Genomic DNA, 15204 nt, shown 5'->3' with positions numbered 1-15204 from the left:
TGTACCGGGCAAGGAGACGTGGAACGGAAGGAAGGAAAACAGCAGCTGATGACAGAAACATCGTGAGAGCTTTGAAGAAAACCCCAAAAACACAGGGCAGGAGTGAAGGTCTCACAATCCACCTTTCAAAGAAGACTTCAAGAGCAGAAATATCGAGGCCGTACCACAAGATGTAAACCTCTCATCAGCTGTAAGAATCAGAAAGCCAGACTGGAATTCACATAGAAATACAGAGATGTTCTACGAAAGTTCTGGAACAAGATGAACCTCTACCAACGTGATGGAAAGGCCAAAGTGTGGAGAAAGGAAGGATCTGCTCATGATCCAGAACATACAAGCTCTTCAGTCATGCATGGTGGAGGTAGTGTCATGGCTTGGGCTTGCACGGCTGCTTCTGGAACATTCTCGCTAATCTTTATCGATGATGGAACTCCGCCACCAAAGCTGTTTAACATATCTAGATGTAAATATCAGGAAATGAAAGCGTCATTTGTTTTTTTTAATCTCAAACCCAAATGCCTTCAGTGTATAGTGAAAACAATAGAACCGGATTGGTATTTGGAGCCAGGTGTAACGCTGTGCTGTTACTCGGAGGAAAGAGTGAGAGTTTTTGATCACTTGACGCGAAATTTGAGGGAATGAGCCGTTTGGGAGCCGAAAGAGTCGGCTCTTACTGGTGAGCTGAACCGATTCTTCTGACTCACTGCACACTACTACTCGCTAGCGCTTCTTTTAGCCCCGCCCCTTATCTGAAACGTCATGAGATCAACGAGGATCCGGAAGTAAAAATGCCTTTCGTATTCATTCGTAGCGAGTGTTATTTTTATCGTAAATTATTTGTAAAGCTTTTTCTTGTGAAGTAAAATTAACTACGCTACCCGCAATCCTATCGCGGGCACCACTATCGCTCCATGGTTCGCGTAACCAAGGAAACGGAGGTGATTTGTGACGAGGTGAGTCGACTCAGAATCGCCACCTGAAGCACGGTATGCAATTGTCCATCCTTCCACAAGGTGGCGACAATGATACGAAATCTCTTTATGCTGCTCCTGGTGAGTGATTTTAATAGCTCAAATGATTTATTTTAAACATTTGATTAAAAACAGTAGTCAGTCTGTTTTAATAAACCTGTTTTTGGTCCAATTTCTGTAATTCTCTCTCTTTAAAAAAGAATCCTCCATGTGTTCCTAGGGTTCTGATGCAGGGTGGAAATGCTCCTGGGTTTCCAACTGCAGAACAAGTGCTGAATTATTCCCTGCTGAGCTTCAGGTACACGCCATTGTGCACTTCTATCAATAATACAGTGACGTGCAAAAGTTTGTGCCCCCATAGTTTCTGTGTCTAAACCGTATAGCTTTAACTTAACGTTTCATCGAGTTCCAGAGTTCATTTATTGGTGGTTTCTGGTTGAATCATACAGCTAAAAGCAATTTCGCACACCCAGTTAAACATTCTAACTAATGTATTTACCTTATTATTGTGTCTAATGTTCAGCGATCCTTTTCCCCATCTGGAGAAGAGGATAAAAAGATACCAGAGTGTTTAGGAAGTGAGCTTAAGAACACTATGATGAGACTAAAGAGTGGAAAAGCAAGAAAAGAAAAAAAAAAAAAAAACACAACCAAAGAGATTCGCAGAAATTCTTTAGGGGAATACAGAAGTCCACTTTTAAACAAGACAATACAATAGAAATATTTCACAGTGTTATTATTAGGGGTACATCGATGCTGACACTGGAATCGGGTCTCAGCCCGATACTTCTGCGACCAACACAAACGGAGCTAAATAAAATTTTCCATGAAGCTCCTGGTTGATTAACACGGTTCAGTTCGGTATCGACGAGCAACAAAATGAACACGTACTCCGTCTGAAAATGTGTGTGTATATATATATATATATATATATGTATATATATATATATATATTATATAAAAGATTATTTTAATGACCGTAAAACCAGTTAACCTCACATTAAATGCCACTGTTGTTGAAGTGAGGGTGCACAAACATTTGCACTACACGGAGTGTATCTTTTCCACACCTACACATGCACTTGAGACATAATATTGTGCGTCATCACAAGAACTTAAGTAATGTGTGACTCATACACTCGCCTTGTGTTCTTTATTATTGCAGGAACCTGTGAAAGGCGTAAATACGGAGGTTTATTTGTCCACGCCGTATATTCGCGGCCCTGCTGCAGTCCCGGCTCTGTTTAATTGTCTGAGACTGGCTTGTGAAAGGAACGGCCAGGCTGCTCGCCGTGTTCGACGTTCCTGGACGCTTTGGTGATTTTCCTTCCCGGACCCAGTCGTTCCACCTCGTCATTAACTGATGAGTTCAGTCAGGTTTGTTATTACAGCATCAGGAAAAACACAGGGTGCTGGAATTTGAGTCCTGGAGCTTAAATCGGAGTCTAATTCTCCTTAAAGAGTTTCAATGCAGTCTTAAACGGAACAAACAAGGTTTTGTTTATATTCAGAAATTCTCTGACAAACCTCTTGTAAGTTTCCTTACCTCGTCAAATGCTGGCAAATTCCATTTCTGGATCAGTTTAGAAAAGCTGAAAGCTGCCTTTATCCATGAAGAACATGATTATTGTGTTAAACCCCGCCCCCACTTTTGATTGACACGCTCACTCAGTGCAGTCCAGTAAAACGGTGGATCTGTTTAAAATCCGATGTTGAGCTTCAAAGCTCTTTTTCTCTTTGATAAACCCGTGTCTGACGCATAAGCAGAACCCTGATCCGAAACCAGCATTCGGTCATTTATTTCTTTAACCAACGCTTTCTCAGCACTCTAACCAGGTCTCAATCCTGACCCAAGATTTCGTTAACGTGCTTCCGATGCTAGTACGATGCCAGTAAGAACCTTTTCTAGGGTCTTGCCGATTAAAGGAGAGGTTTGATTTAGGCCTATAGTTAGACAGCTGTTAGGGGTCGAGGTCAGGTTTTTTAATCCAGTCCAGTCCCGTCGGCTTCCGTGGATCGGACTTGTTTGTCCAGAATGTCCCACAGACGCTCGATCGGACTGAGATCTGCAGAATTTGGAGGCCGAGTCAACACCTTGGATTCTTTGTCATGTTCCTCAAACCGTTCCTGAAGAGTTTTTGCAGTGTGTCAGGGCGCGTTATCCTGGCACACATCGCTCGTCACATCGATGCATCGATGAGCCTTGGTCGCCCATGACCCTGTCGCCCTGTTCTTCCCTGGACCACTTTTGGTAGGTACTAACCACTGCATACCAGAATCTCCTCACAAGATCTACCATTGTGGAGACGCTCTGACCCAGTCGTCTAGCCATCGCAACTTGTGTCAAAGTCACTCAGATCCTTACGCTTGCCCATTTTTCCAACTTCGAGAACTGACTGTTCACCTGATGCCTAATAAATACACCCCCCCCCCCCCCCCCCCCCCCCGACAGGAGCCATCATTACGATATAATCAGCGTTCTTCATGTCAATCATTCAATGTTCTGCTGATCTATCAGCATTAAGAGCCTTTTATATAGATAAGGATTGTCTCTGTCTGTGCAGTTTGGAATTCAGACGGTATAGTCTGACGCCGTTTATGTTCTAACTTTACCGCGGTCTGTATTAAGATGCGAGTGTGATGTGAAGGGGTGAAGGGGTGAAGGGTGAAGGGTCTTGCTCGAGGACACAACCGCGGCAGCTTGTCAATGCTAGGGTTTGAAAAAGCTCAAAGCTTCCGCCACTGAGCCACCACGTCCATTTCTCCTTCAAACGAGTCGACGTTCTGTAGCGTGTGGAAAGAAAGCACCGATGGGCGTCGGCCACTGACGGCGAGCAAAGACCGATAAAATGAAACCTTTGTGGAATTATAATAATAATTAGGATGATCAGCAGTTGAGTCCCCACATGGATTCGTGATGCTGGGTTGCTTGGAAACGGACTAAAGTGATGCCAGATTTGTCTTTTGGATTAGTTCGCCACCAGTTCTCCAATAAGAGCGGCTCTTTCGGCTCTCGAACGACCCTTCAGTGGCATTAATGTGTTTCTTCCCCCAACACCGTGAGTGATGCCCTCGCTGGCATTAGCACACAGTGAGAAGACCGCGTACGTGCGTGCGTGCACGCGTGCGCGCATGTGTGTGTATTTCTAATCCCTTTGCTATATCAGAATCCGCTCGACACACACGGAAACTTGTTCTTGCAGCCAACAACAAAGCGGCTGTTCAGGTTCTTAAGCGCTCGGAGCACCAGAACCCGTTTCCTCCCGTTTTATTTTCGTTAAAACAAGCTGAGCTTGTGGAAAGTGTTTTTTTTTTGGTGATGTTGTTGTTGTTGTTAAGTGGATGTGCATGTTGCCAAGCATGGCACATCTCGGCCCCCCACCCCCTTTTATTTGTGTGTGTGTGTATATTTGTGTTTAATTGAATGTTTACTTGATGATATTTACGTCTTCCAGTCTGCTGCTCGGGTTCAACACGTCCTTTCAGTAGCGTGCGGTAAATACACACATGACGCTGTGGTATTAAAAAAAGATGAGATATTCAGCTGTATGAAAGCTGGCAGTTGGAAACAGTACGAGGGTTGTCTCCTTGGTTACGGTGCCTTTTAACATAAACAATCCTATTATTATCTTTTTTTCAACTCACACACAGCGTCTTTGCTGCGTTTTCTTCTTCAGTGAGTAACAGGTTTGAGGTCTCTAGTGGAGAACTGGCATGCTTTGCTAACGTCATGAGGACGTTCCGGCCGTTCTGACGATTCACTCGCAGTTTGTAAATTAGTCGTTTGTTTTCCAGCTGTAACGTCGTCAGTCTGTGTCCCGAAATCACTGAAAATCAACCTGGGCACTTTTCTTCTTCTCGAGATGTTCAGGAGATGATTATAATGGCTCCCTGGTGAAGATCTGCCTCGTGACCCGTGAAACGCTCCGAATGTTTGTGTTTAAGCGACAGGGTCGAGTGAACGAATTCAAATGTACATAAACGGTAATGGAGGACGTGTGGAAAAGGACGTTTCGAGCTCAAGATGTTAAACGTGTTCGCTCATAAATGCTGGAGGATCTTAATGATTGTAAATGCTTGTTGTCATGAAGGAAACCTGTGGCTTGCGTTTACAGTTCTGTGTGTGTGTGTGTGTGTGTGTGTGTGTGTGTGTGTGTGTGTTACAGTTATAGCCTGACTTTTATTTACACAGTGCATATCACATTATCGAGGCACGTGAAGAAAGTGAGACTGCGAATGTTTTTCACACTGTTGTGTTTTTAGTGTGATGTGTGTGTGTGTGTGTGTGTGTGTGTGTGTGTGTGTGTGTGTGTGTGTGTGTGTGTGATCACACGAGTCCGAAGTGTGAACGTGTTGCTTTGTGCGTTATCGTCCTGGCTGCATGAAAGTCCTCCCATGATCCCGTGCTGCCACTCGAGCAGACGTGGAGGTGCGAGGGTTTCAGTCTGTAACAGCAGCTGCTCGTCTGGACGTCTGGCTCCATGTTATTACGGGCAACAGCGCTGTCTTAGTGTGTGTACCCTCGCTCATCAAAACACACACACACACACACGGAAAAGGGGTTTTGTAAAAGCACACTACTCAGGATGGACACTCCCGTATATATTCACACACACACACACACACACACACACACACACCCCTTTACATTTTCTCTTTTCCGCCCTCAGTCTAATACACACTCACTTTCATCAGGTCTGAAATAAAACAAATGTGGTTATAGTGTCACATTTCTCCATTAAACACTAAATTAGGCGGGGCTTCATTGGGGGCGGAGCCGAGCTGAGCTGTCTTTTAGCATAAATATAATTTAATATTGTGGAATGTCATGTCACGTTACAGAGAAACTACGAACGTGTAAATGCCTCTGTCCTGAAAATGTCAAAAAAAAACCCTTAGTTCCAGCTTTTCCTCTCGCACTGGAGACTCCTTCCATAGATGTTAAAGGTCAACGACGCTCAACGTCTACGCAGGACGCTTTTTGGTCCGTTGACGTGGCGTGTCCCCGTGGACGAGCTGTTACTATGGGAACGATGGCGTATTAGAACGAGCGCGTGAATCGTAAACAAAGCTGTGATGTGAAGCTGCGCTGCTGTCAGAGCTGCCGTCACGGAGAATTAATCAGCGGTGATCCGAGATCCCGCTGGAGGAAAATGCTCGTTCTTCGTCTCTGGAGCTGCACAGACATTCCTGATCGTGATGGAGAAGCACAACGCAACACAACAACAACAACAACAACAACAACTCGTAGCCACTGTTGGTCATTTAAATCCTCATGATAAACGAGCAGTACAGACTCCGTGTATGTTTTGCGTGACTTGGCCTTACAGCCGACAGAAAATCCCGCTCGCACTCCACCGGAATACTGCGTCCATATTTCTCCATCTTTCCCTCTTCCTATTTTGACCCACATTCACTCGTTCAGCCCAGGTGTGTCTCCGCTTTTAGCCACAGCGTTTAATTCTAGACGTAATGTTAAGTAGGGACGCACGGCTAGACTTTTCCACTCCTGCGTTCGCTCACACGCCGAAGCCGGTTGTGCGTCAGTGACGGTCGTATCAGGCGGCGGTTCCTTTATTGCCTGCAGCTGTAGGGAAATAAAACCACGTCAGTGTGTGCATGATGAATATTGTCCTTACAGCTGTCGTGGGAAGATGTTCTACGTCCGTTATTGATGAAGTTCCGGGAAGGTCCGATCGTGTGCGTCTCTCGGGCTCGATTTAGCGAACCACGGCGAGGACGATGAGGCGGCGGGTTAGAGATGTATCTCAGGAGCGTGTAGGAGTGAGAGATTGATTGTGTACGAGAGATGAACAGAGTGAGGTCGGAGAGGAGGAGAGACCAGGCACGAGGACGCTGTAGACGTTTATCTGAAACATGCAGAAGAGTCGTCGTCGTCGTGCAGCGTCTTTCACTTTATGTACAGGACTGTAAATGTCAAATCCGTGCGACACAAACATCGCCGAAATCGTGGAATGAGCCGGGACGTGTTCGAGACGACGGTGTGTGTGTGTGTGTGTGTGTGTGTGTGTTACAGTTATAGCCTGACTTTTTGTCACACGGTGCATATCACATTATCGAGGCACGTGAAGAAAGTGAGACTGCGAATGTTTTTCACACTGTTGTGTTTTTAGTGTGGTGTGTGTGTGTGTGTGTGTGTGTGCGTGATCACACGAGTCCGAAGTGTGAACGTGTTGCTTTGTGCGTTATCGTCCTCGCTGCATGAAAGTCTTCTCATGATCCCGTGCCGCCACTCGAGCAGACGCAGAGATGCGAGGGTTTCAGTCCGCACGTTTACACGCACGGCGATAATCCGATATTAATCCGATTAAGACGAGACTCTGATTACGACAGCAGCATGTAAACAGAGATTACTGATGATCTTAATCTGATTAAAGTCACACTCGAAGTAAACACAGATGGAATTAAACGTGTGGAGTTTTCCTGTTTTAGTCACGTTACAGACGTGTACACACCTTAATCACACTATTAACACGTGTGGGAGTTTTCACCGCGTCGTGCGACAGGACACGTACACACACGGCAGCGCTCGACCGTTTCACGTAAACGAGAGAGCACGGCCGCGTCCCAAACCGCGTACTTACCTGCTGTATAGTAGGAGAAACACATGTATCGCGGCTACTATATAGACGGTAATTACGCGGTTCGGGACGCAGCCCACGGCTTCAATCGGTCGTCTATTAGCGCGTACAGCACGACTAATAATTAACCGCACTTGAAGATTTCATAAAATTAAAACTGAAACACACAGAGCTGTACACGGCCCCATAACGGAGACCAACTGTGTGTCGATACGTGAAATCCTGGAGGGACGTCGGACGGCGTGGCGCGGGGACGTAATGACGCGTGACGTTAATCCAGCTATGTTCTAGAGCACGTAACACGGGAACATGAAAGGAGTATTCTAAAAGCGACTCGTGAACACCTTCATCAGAATATTCTACGTCTTATTCAGGATAACGTCAGTAATTAGATCACCGCAGTCCGTGTGAACGCAGTCCGTCTGTAACAGCAGCTGCTCGTCTGGACGTCTGGTTCCATGTCATTTCGGGCAGCAACGCTGTCTTAGTGTGTGTACACTCGCTCATCAAAACACACACACACCTTTCATCTCTTTTACATTTTCTTTTTTTTCCCCCCTCAGTCTACAACCCCAATTCCGAAAAAGTTGGGACAGTATGGAAAATGCGAAAAAAAGAATCCTTCGGTTCACGCTGCGCTGTACTGAAAACACATTATGAACACATTATTTGATGTTCTACTTTGTGAATGTGATTTATTTTTGAAAATATACACTCATTACAAATCTAATGACTGTAACACACTCCAAAAAAGTTGGGACAGTCGAGTGTTTATCGCTGTGTAACATCAGCTTTTCTTTTAATAACACGTATTAAGTGTTTGGACGCTGAGTGAAGACTCCTGTTGGTTAAGTTTAGTGAGCGGAATTTTCCTCCGTTTATCCATTACACATTTCTTCAGCCTCTGTCTCTCTCTCTGTCTCTCTCTCTCTCTCTCTCTCTCTCTCTCTCTCTCTCTCTCTCTCTCTCTCTCTCTGTCTCTCTCTCTCTCTCTCTCTCTCTCTCTCTCTAGAAGTTAATAAGGCGTTACCTCTGACTGTTACAAAGCGCTGGCACTGGATCAGTGACTGCACACGTGTTTGTGTGGAGATTAGTATAGAAACGATAAGCTTTTGGAACGTTAATATGAAGCCGTGATGCGCGGCCGCGCTACTGTCAGGGCAGCGCTGTGGTCTGATGGCGTCAGCGTAAACGTCCTCGGGCTCAGCAGATGATCGTTTGTTTTCCAGCAGGAAGGAGGAACAGAGTGCTACTGTGTGACCCGCAGAGTACATCGACTCAACCGCAAAATAAACAGCTACCGAAGGACGAGAGCCAGCGTGTGGGCTTTGACCCGGGACCCGAGCGGCGGCTCGAGCCGAGACGTGAACGCTGAAAGTGCGGTCTGTGCGGTGGAGGACTGAGCACTTCCTTTTCCTCCTGTCTCTGTTCTTTGTTGGACAGACACACTGTGTTTTTGCTCGTAGACACCCGGGCAAATCTTTGACATGGAACAATCCGTCACCAGTATTGTCCCTGTCTGAGCGTGTCGGCGGGGAGCTGGACGGCGGATCGGTCCGAGCGGAGGAATCTTCCATTTGCACATCTCGAGATATCGGCACTGATCCAAGGGGGCTGTGTGTTCGCGCAGAGCTCACTGAACAGATTTAAGAATTTTTGCCTCTGTAGTTTGGCCTACTGAGAACCCTTTTGCTCCGAGAACCACAAACCTGGAGGACTGATGGGATTTTATGACGTTTCTCGACCGACTGAATCCATTTCACTTGTAATATTTTGTCCGTTACACTTTATTTTAAAACCTACATAAACTGATGAACTTTCAGCGGTCGTAAAGACCGCACGGGTCGGCGTCAGACGCAATCGGAGCTACGTATGCATATAAAACCTGACGTAAACACACAAACGTTCATCAGACCGATCCCGACGGACGTCAGCCTGACTTTTCCAACTGTCACGTCTTACGACACGAGTCACTTGACGTGAACGTGACGCGGCGTCACCCGTCACCTGACGCTGTAGCTTGAGTCAGAGGAAATATTTACAGCGCGTAACTTTATCATTAAGATCTCATAACTTCGATATATCATTATAAGCATTCATAAAAAGTTTAATATGCAAAAAATGTACAGTTTACTTGCGCGCCAGTGTGAATATACGATCCGTAACTGTGTTTTTACAGTGTAATGAAGGTCCGTGTCATGACTGTTTACTGCTGTACGTCAGTGTTGTTATAACCACCGCATACTGAGTTTAAAAAACAAAACACTTTTAGTCTGAATTTTCAGTTAATCTCGCGTGTCTTGCCATGTCGCAATATTACCTTTTTAAATGCCTCTGCATGCACTGGGCGAGTAAACCGAGGCAGCTGTTAGGACATGTTATGATTATTACAGTTTTTATTTCCTGTAAGTCAAATCTGCGCTTGGCGATCAGATGATGGACCTCGACAATCAATACGTTTATCATGTCTGGACTAAAACATCTCCATGATGAATTTCCGAGCCCTGATTCCCGGGCGTTTGTTCGGGTATGAACCGTGAAGTTGACTTTAAGGTTCTGCTCCATTTGGTGTCGCTCCATCACTAAGGACATTAACGCCGTGACTCTACCACCACCACGTTTCACGTATTCATCACTCTGGTACAAGTGAATGTTTGTCTTATCTAATTGATCTCAAAACTTCTGATTCCCCCGCCGGCTCCTTACGGAAAGCTTCACCGTATCCGTGATATATATATTTTTTCCTTGTTAAAATAGCGTGTCTTATTTTTGAACCAATCAGAATAAAGCGATCAGCAGCGCTGTGGTTTTAATGTAATTACAAATCAAGCTCTGTGTGAGCCATCTTCACCTCCTTCTCAGTTTCACATTCTTGTGTCAGTTGAGCTAATATACCTCTCTCTCACACACACACACACACACACACACACACACACACACACACACACACATACATTCCTCCCTTCTCGCCCTCTTTGAGTCATTTTTCCATTCTGGGTCATTTGTCTCGTTCGCTGGTTCTCTGTATAAATGTATTGGGTATGTTTTGGCCTCGGCTCATGTCTGGAAGCCCCCCTTCGTCTGGCACCGGCAGCCCCTCTGTCCTTACTAACCCTCTCAGGTCCTAAAGTGACACCACTGTGTATATCTGCCTCATTTCTAATGAACTGACTGGCCTTATTTGTTAAATATCTTCCAGACGATGTTCTAGAGCTCACACTCCTTCCTGTGTAAAAAAAAATAAAAAATAAAAAAATAAAACACAAAAGCAAACCCAAAAAGACCCTTCTGTGAACGTAGCACAGATTCTACGCTTAATCGTGTGCGCTTTTGAATCGAGTTTATCGTCAGTGTGTTACTGTGTGAGAGAGAGAGCGTGCGAGCGTATGTGAGTGTATGTTCCATCAGTACTTTGCACCACGGCGACAGCTGTGATCCAGGTGATGATACACATCTGTATGTACCGTGGAAATGCTGCGATGCCGAAATCTCCACTAGAACCGAACATAACGATATTGTTCGCATACATCCGCGCAGACACATACAGTATATATTATACATGTGCTGAGAACGTCAGCATGGTGGAGTTTATTTAACCGCGGCACGGTTCTCTCCGCTTCCCTCACACTGTGTGTAAGCGTGTGTGTGTGGGATATTTAGAAACGCCACATCTGCCCATTAACAGCCTCCACACGCAGGCCTCGGGCATCACCCCGCGGCCGGCTTTGTGTATTTTTCAGTGCCAGTCCTTCTGGGTGGTTTGCGGTTGGAGTCTGGGTGTTCATTTAAGAGCGCAGAAACTTTCGAAACATCAGACTGTTTCCTATAAGCTGCGGTCTGGAGGGACGCCGAGCGTGTAGGTTTGTTCGCTCGTCCGTGTTCCTGGCGTCGGCTTCGTGGTTTTTCCCGTCATCCCCGAGTCGCTCCGTGTTCTGAGCACATAACACCTGCACATGTAGAGGACAGATACACAACATGTGACCTTAAAGGAGTTGTTTGGTGAAAGCACGGCTTCGTGCTGCATTGGCTCCTCCCACTACGTTGTGTTGAGTGTGTAACTGTGATATCGATGTCTGAAAAACAGGGTGCCAATAGTTTTGTATGGCATACCATTTGAATTATCCTGATCATTTTTATTAGTTTAACATATGAGCAAATAATCAGTCGTTAAGAAGATAAAGGAATAATGATGTCATTTAAAACCATATGCTGTGTTCGTCAGAATTATTGGCGCCCGTAATCTAAAAGACTTCATGAAATCAAGCAGAAATGATTTCAACCTTGTGTTTGGCTCGTCTTCTTGTTGAATTCTCGAAAAGATTCACGGCTGAGCGTTAACCTCCCGGCAGAGGCAACCAGGCTATCGGCTGGAATATTGTAAGACTTAGTAGAGTTCATGACGCCGTCAGTCTTCAGAAGAACCACGAAAACAACTCAAAAATCCACCTGGACGTTTCACGCTGCCTGATCAGGAGCTCGCATTCAGTTTCCTTCTACATGTTTGAGTTCGGTCTCGTCTGACTGCGGAAACAACGAGACGCCGCATGTAGTATGATGTTCTCATGAGGAGCTTCTGTAGCTCCGAACAGCATTTCATCCATAACCACAAACATCAGCTCAGGCGTAAATTTCTAAAACTGTGATCTTTTGTTGTTTTCCCCTTCTTCACTATTATTCTCACTGTGTGTGTGTGTGTGTGTGTGTGTGTGTGTGTGTGTTTGGTGTAAGTGTGCTTATTGTATGTTTTAGAAATAAATAAAAACGTCGTAAAACCTCGTATCCACTCTTTCAGTTACGGCAGTTTCACTTAACCATGAAATTTAAATTGCAAGCCGTTCGGAGTAAATCGATCAAATCCCGTTCTTTAAAATCACTAGTTATTGTTGTTTATATCTTATTGTGTCTAAATTATAAATGAAACTTCATCATCGGTATGTGCGGTGTGTGTGTGTGTGTGTGTGTGTATGTGTGTATATATATATATATATATATATATATATATATATATATATATATATATATATATATATATATATATATATATATATATATATATATATATATGCTAGCGTTCGCTACTACCCGCGGTTTGAGGCATCCGCTGGGGGGCTCGGAACCCCTCCCCCGTAGACATGTGGGTCCTACTGAACTATTCATTCATGTGTTGAGTTATTATTGATTTTTGATCGACTGATTTGTGCGTAATTTGAGTTGGAGATGTTTATTTTTATACATATATTATTTTTGCTCGTGGCGGCTGTGGATCAGGTGGTAGAGCGGGTCGTCCACTAATCGTAGGGTTGGAGGTTCGATTCCCGGCCCGGGTGACTCCACATGCCGAAGTGTCCTTGTGTAAGACACTGAACCCCAAGTTGCTCCTGATGGCAAGTTAGCGCCTTGCATGGCAGCTCTGCTCCCACTGGTGTGTGTGTGTGAGACACAGTGTAAAGCGCTTTGGATAAAAGCGCTATATAAGTGCGTCATTTACCATTTTACTATGAAGGGTGCCAATAATTATAGTTCGACGCACTACTCTTTAGTTACATGTTAAGTCTCACATGTCTCTGTTTTGTTAACCGGCCATGTCCGTGTGGAGTGACGTCAGAACATTTAGATTTTTCTCCAAACTCCTTTTTTTTTTTAAAGCAACCTCATATTAACAACAACAACAACAACAACAACAACAACAACAACGTCGTCTTGCTGTATTGGAATATTTCTCTCCGAACACGTGTTGCAGGTGAAGCGCTTGAAAAAGGACGAAGATGGAAGAGAGAGGGAGGGAGAGAGAGAGAGAGAGAGAGAGGGGGAGGGGGAGGGAGAGAGAGAGAGAGAGAGAGGGGGAGGGGGAGGGAGAGGGAAGTACAGTTCTAATAAACAACTCATATTTACAACTGCAGGAAGAAACAGAAGGATCCCGAGCACAAGGTCTGGTTCTGTGCGATTAAAACGTCTTGTTTTGGAGTCTGCCCTTTAAATGTGACCTCATTTGGGACGTTTTCCGCCAGGTTCTGTCCTCCTGCGAAATAACAAGCTTTAATGGTGATTAATGTGGAACGGTGCGTGTCTCCACATCCTGCTGAGCTGTATTCTTCCTCTCCGCTCTTTACAGACTTCCTGTTTTAAAGTTCAGCAATAGAGGCTCATTGTTGCAGAGGCGCGCGGATCAACAGCCGGCTTGTGCGAGCTCCTGTTCTGTCCTCCGCGCGACTGTCTAGCGTTCACTCCGTTTGATTGACAGGCGATCCGCGACAGGAAAAGAAAGAGGGCTGGGCTCTGATCTATTCGGTTATTATTCGTGTAATTTTCTGGATCGTGATTGGTCAGGAGGTGTTGATTGACTCTCTAGAACAGGAGCTGGGGCAGTAACGCCGCTGCACGCCGGTGCTTCCGTTACAACGAGTTATCGTTTCTATAGTAACAGCTCGTTGACAGGGACACGTGCACGGCGGACGCGCCGCGTACATTGATTATGCAAGATGTGTGTTATGTAACGCGTGTGTGGAAGGAGTCTCCAGTGTCGGCGCTTTGAAACAATAAAGCGCCGACTTTAAGTTTTCTGACATCAAAGCGGCGCTTTCTTTTTGGTCTTATGAACATGAAGAGAGAGGGAATAAAGAGAGAGGGAATAGAGAGAAAGAGAATAAAGAGAGGGAATAAAGAGAGAGTGAACAAAGAGAGAGGGAATAAGAGAGAGAAAATAAAGAGAGAGGGAATAGAGATAGAGGAAATAAAGAGAGGAAATAAAGAGAGAGGGAATAAAGAGAGAGAATAAAGAGAGGGAATAAAGAGAGGGAATAAAGAGAGTGAACAAAGAGAGAGGGAATAAGAGAGAGAAAATAAAGAGAGGGAATAAAGAGAGAGGAAATAAAGAGAGGGAATAAAGAGAGAGAGAATAAAGAGAGAGAATAAAGAGAGGGAATATAGAGAGAGGGAATAAAGAGAGGGAATAAAGAGAGAGAGAATAAAGAGAGAGGGAATAAAGACAGAGGGAATAAAGAGAGAGAATAAAGAGAGGGAATAAAGAGAGAGAGAATAAAGAGAGAGAGAATAAAGAGAGAGAGAATAAAGAGAGAGAGAATAAAGAGAGAGGGAATAAAGAGAGAGAGAATAAAGAGAGAGGGAATAAAGGGAGAGGGAATAAAGAGAGAGAGAATAAAGAGAGAGGGGAAATAAAGAGAGGGAATAGAGAGAGAGAATAGAGAGAGAATAAAGAGAGGGAATAAAAAGAGAGGGAATAAAGAGAGAGGGAATAGAGAGAGGGGAAATAAAGAGAGGGAATAAAGAGAGGGAATAGAGAGAGAATAGAGAGAGAATAGAGAGAGGGAATGGTGAGGGAGCGAGTGTTTCTAGCTGCTATAACGTGAGTGAGAACAGGAAGGAAGTCGTTAAGCGGGTGTAATTAATAAGGGATGAAAGGCATGGCGTGTGATTGGTTAATGAATAGGAAACGTGTGATCGTAGGTAAACTGCTGTGGAAGACGTGCTGTTGTAGGGAGATGATGGACTTCGGCGTGGTAACAGTAACGCCGCTTCGTCACGCAGTGATGTCAGCGTTTACCAACACGAGACTCGTCCGCGTTGTTTCCGCTCTAATCAGTGCGTGTAGAGCTCGGAGCCAAAGCTGTGTA

This window comes from Ictalurus punctatus, chromosome 2 (genome assembly GCF_001660625.3).
Source record: "Ictalurus punctatus breed USDA103 chromosome 2, Coco_2.0, whole genome shotgun sequence".
Classification (NCBI taxonomy): Eukaryota; Metazoa; Chordata; class Actinopteri; order Siluriformes; family Ictaluridae; genus Ictalurus; species Ictalurus punctatus.
The sequence above is the reverse complement of the archived record's forward strand: the minus strand, read 5'-3'. Positions refer to the sequence as shown.